The sequence below is a fragment of the Astatotilapia calliptera genome, chromosome 19 (assembly GCF_964374335.1).
Source record: "Astatotilapia calliptera chromosome 19, fAstCal68.1, whole genome shotgun sequence".
In the NCBI taxonomy this organism is placed as follows: Eukaryota; Metazoa; Chordata; class Actinopteri; order Cichliformes; family Cichlidae; genus Astatotilapia; species Astatotilapia calliptera.
The window spans coordinates 25271246-25276734 of NC_137440.1; the positions used below are offsets into that span (position 1 = coordinate 25271246).

The 5489-nt window shown below is 38.0% G+C and overlaps 1 pseudogene across 3 annotated transcripts; it reads right to left on the reverse strand.

Moving 5' to 3' along the window:
* Positions 1 to 257: 257 nt before the first annotated feature.
* Positions 258 to 4887, reverse strand: LOC113012647 (B2 bradykinin receptor pseudogene; annotated as a pseudogene). 3 transcript variants are annotated; one of them, XR_013903569.1, is made up of 3 exons: positions 4695 to 4887; positions 4407 to 4494; positions 258 to 2964 (listed from the first exon to the last, which is right to left on the reverse strand). The product of XR_013903569.1 is annotated as a B2 bradykinin receptor pseudogene, transcript variant X2 (transcript). The 3 variants fall into 3 exon arrangements; XR_013903570.1 differs by lacking the exon at positions 4407 to 4494; XR_013903568.1 differs by having other exon boundaries at positions 4407 to 4887.
* Between the last annotated feature and the right edge of the window lie 602 nt (positions 4888 to 5489).

Genomic DNA, 5489 nt, shown 5'->3' on the forward strand with positions numbered 1-5489 from the left:
CCGCTTATAAATCTGCAAAATGTTAATTTTTCCTACTCAAGCTTTAATTCCATACTTTTTGTCCACATCTTCACTTGTAGTGGGTCACTGGCCCACCAGGGGGGGCTCATGCCACAGATTGAGAACAGCTACTTTTAGCAGCTCACTGAACCTGAAGTATAGAAGATACAGACTTGTTTTTAAAAAGTGTAAGACTCGTGATGGACAGCTTAAAGAAGCATTAAAAGTAACAAAGAACCACACCACAGGGGACAACAAAAGTCTGGAGCGTTTTATTAATTTATTGTCTACAAGTGATTAATATTGAGTGTTACATTAAAAGTGCTGTGAAAAAGAGGTATGCATTTCAGTGTCCAGCAGTGATCTGTGATTTTAAACCATAAATAAACTACTTAAAGCATTGTTAATTGTATTTAAACTGTAAATTTAAGCTCCTAGGACCTGGCGTCCACATACATTTTAGGACATCACATTTTAGGGTTGTCTAGACCACAATACTACGTTTTTTTTCTCTACAAGGGCCCAATATCCACTTGCGAGTACATATTGCTACTGTTCTATCAAAATTTAAAGCGAATGTCCTCATATGTGGATCTCATTTTTCTTAGAAATGAAAATCAGGTAAAAAAAAAATCACATAATTCTTTGTTTTGTTTTTTTACAATCATCAGGTCCCAATCAGCCCAAAGAGAAATTAAAAATGCATGCCATGAAAGAGTTCAGGTCTTAGGAGGTTAAAACCCTTACATATATACACGCAGAGTTTCTTTTTGATGCAATGGGAATAGAAGCACAATACTTTAATATAATGCAAAGAAAAAAAATCCCTCTTTGAACTTTAAGTTCATCACTGAAACAATCCAAGTTGGTAGCAGTAAATCTGCATCATGCCACAGCACAGAGCACTCCAACTACATAACCATGCCCACAAGTGAAGTGGAAAATCTAACCATGCAAATATTATGTTAATAGTATAAACACTGTTAAACTGTTGCCGTCTCTTTTGCATATTTGTTTCATTATCTCAGCTTGTGTTTATCACATGTGCAATATAAAATAAAGGTGGGAATGCTATTCAATTATGAAGCAGGGTTATTATGGCATTAAATCTGAAATTGTGTCTAATAGATATCAATTAGAGGATGAGCAGTAGAATGACACATTTGAAATTTGAGCCTCATATCCTGTCATGCTACGAATGTCAACAGGATGTCAAGAGAAAGCTATACTGGATCACTGGTTTTGAAGAACAACCACACCCTTACTTGCCATTGAATTTTAACTTCATTGAAATTTAGCACAAACAAAAGCTCAAATATGGCCTTAAATGTAATTATAGTTTTATAATTATATTTTTCAAAATGTGACATCTAAACAAATACGGGTTCATGGACGGTTGGTAAAACAAAACTTGTTTGAGGTATGAGGTAATGTCTCCTGTTATTCACTCCTCTGTCAGAGTCTGACGAAACATGGAACAAAGCCCAAGACAATAAAAAGGTGACTTTTCTTCTAACAGTGTATTTTCATTCTTTAACTTCAGGAGTGTTGCATGAATCACATTTCAGGCGACTTGCTTGTTATCTTTAGCCTTTCATCCATGCCAGCTGTCTTCTGCATGCTACTTTCTCTTAGCCAAAGCCAGGAGTTATGTTCCAACTGGAGAAACGGTCAAAGAACGCTCAGACTTCACTACACCAAGCAGAGTCAGACTGACAGCCTTTCAGTATCACCTCTAGGAAATAAACATGTTATGGCTAAATATCCCTTTCTGAAGAAAAAGTAATGCATGCACAATGTTAAACAAAAAAACAAACAAACATTCAGATTACAAAAACAACATTTTTCTCCTTGCCTGAGTAAATAATTGTCCATTTAACTGGGTAAACCATCACAGCACACATCCAAAAGATCGCAGTCCCGCATATCACTTTGAGCTATGATCACATTTTAAAACTTGTCAGGCGTGTGGACAGTCGGCTGAAAGATGCTGTTTGAGTCTTGTTCCACAATATGAAGAGTTCCTTTGCTCGTTTCTGGAAAGTTTTCCCTACTAAGACGTAGAGAATGGGGTTAAGGACACTGTTGAAGAAGGCAAAGTACGTAGAGATCTGTTGGACGATGGTCAGTGTGATGTGGCATTTCAGAATGCCAGTGTTTCGGAGCACATCTAGTATCTTTGTCACGTGGAATGGCACCCAGCAGATCAGGAATGCCAGGAGAACTGCCAGGATGAGAGTGGTGGCCTTCTGATCCGTTTTCTGAATGTTTAAAACCTCCATTAGCCTCTTTCTCAGAGTTTGAATAATTTTGACAGTGCAGAACAAAATAATGATAACAGGGACGATGAAGCTGAATGTTATGGTTGTCACCTCAGATGCCAGATATTGCTCTGGAAAAGTTAGGTTAAGTGAACAGTGAGTAAGATTTAACTGAGAGTTGAATTCTAACTTCCTGTAGATGAATATGGGGAGAGCAAAGACCAAGCCAAGACCCCACACAAACAGACATCCCAGTTTGGCATAAAACGGCCGGCGTATCCTCTCATGGGAAAGTGGGTGCACCAGTGCCACATAACGATCTATGCTAACCATAACAAGGAAGTAAATGCTACAGAACGCATTCATGTAGATAACAGCTGATGTCACTTTGCACAGGCTTTCACTGAAAGGCCAGTCAAATCCCTTTCTTGTATATTCAGCCCAGAAGGGCAAAAAGCACACCAGAGCAAGGTCAGCTCCAGCCAGGTTGCTGAGGTATATCTCAGCCACAGTGCAGGCCTTCTTGTGGAGGCAGAAAACCATCAGCACAAACACATTAAAGATGATTCCAAGCACGCTGATGACCAGGATGTAGGGTGGAACTAGAGTGAAGACCAAGCTGTTGTCTTCAGGAATACAATGGTCTTCTCCTGTGTTACTTTGGTCTCCAGACATCTTGACAGAGTAAGAGTTGGAACGGATGCTGCAGAGAGAGGACAGCAACACAGGTAAAACATTATGAAATGCTATGTTATATGGAACACAGTGATATACTTCATTGTCATTAAAACTCATAATGCAAAAGCTGTTGCTGTATTTCCAGTTCGTTCCTAATAAATAAACACTGTGGCAAGTTCAGGCACAGAACCTGTTTTGGTGACTCCTGAAAGAAAATCTTTTTTTTTTTAAATGAACTTTTCTCACCATCTCTAAATCCTTAATAAAATTCAAAAACAATGCCATCACTTATTCAATTCAGGGAGTGTGGGAGGAACCCAGAGTACCCAGTGAGAGGATAGAAACACTATGCAAAAGGTCCCCGACTGGATTTGAACCCAATAGCTTTGTACTTTGAAGCAGCAGAGCTTACCACTGCACCACTGTACTGCCAAGCCTAAGACTGAAGTTGCTCTAGGCTCATCCAATTAGACAACTTACTATGACGCACAACGTATTTTCCTTCTATTTCTCATAAACTTTAATCTACTTTCTACCATAGTTTGTGTTTTCCTTTGCTTACCCATGAACCACTTGTTTCTCTTCTTTTTCCACTCATCTCCCAACTATTCACAGTAAAGATGGCTAGCCCTTCCTGAATCGGGGTTTGCCAAAGGCCTCTTCCTGTCTCAAAGAAGTGTTTCCCCCCAGGGACTTGTATGCGTGTCAGGTTTTTCTCTATCATAGTCTTCATCTTTCACTATAAAGACCTTAAGGGAACAGTTTGTGCAAACTGGTGCTAAATAAATAAAAATCAACTGATTTTCCCCCTTGCCTAGACATTTAAAATAGTAAACAAACAAACAAACAAACAAACAAAAAAAAACCCTCCTCAAAAAATAAAAAAACCTCAATCTTTCATAGAAAATTGATTTTCTATGAAAATCTGGTGTTAATGACAGATAATTGATGTCTTGAGTAACATCAACACCAACAATAACTCAAACACTCAATCCTCTAAAGGGTTGCTGAACTTTGTTTTTGTTGCTTTTAAAACTTTTTTGTATTAAAAGTACTTAATTCTAACACCCCCCTGTCCCCCACGCCTATGTAGTATTTTGTATTTGTTTTTGCACATAAACGATAACAACCCACACATTTTAAACTTACTGCGGTTCAGCAAAACAGAAACCACATTGAATGCAGAACTTTTCCATATCTGTCACTTAACGCTGCATAATATGAAAAGCAATTGCACAAAAGGATGATTAACGGTTATCAGCACCAATCCAACAACATTTTGCCTGCATGTCGCCTCCACTGTATAACTGCGGAGCATCCACAGTTTCTGTATGTTTTCTCAGCAGCTTTAAAACAATTTTAACTGAAATGCATGAACGCTTAAAAACAAAACAAAGTGGCAAAAAACAAAAACTCGTCATCATGTGTGTGTGTTTGTATTAGTCTAAATGTTTAAATCGTACTTACTCGTTTTGGTTAAAGGTTCTCAAAACGCTAAACGTGTTGAGACAAATCCAGTTAAGAATCTGCAGTTACACCTGACAGAGTTCATAACCTGCACAGCCAGAATATTAACTCAAAACTTTGTTGTTATTTGTCACAAGTAATGATATAAAGCAGAAAACACTTTTCATTATAAATCATTATGCACACTGTTAAGTTGTAGTTATGATTTAATTAACCTTAAACTGCAGAAGAAAAAAGGTAAAGAAAAAAAAACACAGACAGAAAAGTAAAAAACAAGTTTGTTCATACCTTGTACGCAAGAGTCTGTCCTCTAGGTAAAAAAGAAAGCGTCCCAAAAATCAACTATACACATCCAACACCTTGTGCTACTGACTGTGGCTGTCGCTGACTTCGAGGGGAAAGTAAACCGATGGCTCGCGCTGCTGCCACACACTTCGGTCAATCCCTCCCTTTTCTCTGTTTAAGTACCGTTGTGGTACGGAGGGCCTAACGTGCCGGAATGAAATAAATAAACATTTCATATCATTAATTCAACGGAAATTATATATATATATATATATATGTGTGTGTGTGTGTGTGTGTGTGTGTGTGTATGTATATACTCGTACCACAATCATTTCCATTGAAGAAACCGATAAATTGTCTTACCATGTGGGTTTTGGCGGGAGGTGGATTATCAAGACCAAAACAACAAGGTTCAATTGCAGCTTCTACTCAAGAAGACGGTAAGACTGGTGATCTTCATACCTCATTAATTCCACCAGCACTATTCTGCCCTACTGTGCTGCTACATTGTCATGTACATAAGGAAACATCTAAATGAAAATAAAGTAACCTTGAACCTTGAAGTGCTGATAAACTTTCCGATAATAACTTTACCCCCCCATAAATGTTATATTATAGCTACACCATGTGTATTCAAATTTTTTTCATTTGTTTATTAACAGTTATTTGGAGCTGAGGAATGACACTGTGCAACCAGAACCAGTTCAGGTTCTTTAAACCATCTCAGTTGCTATGGACTTAACAGAAGAATGATTGGACTTTCCTGTTACTTTTGAAACCCATCCAAAACTCATAAAG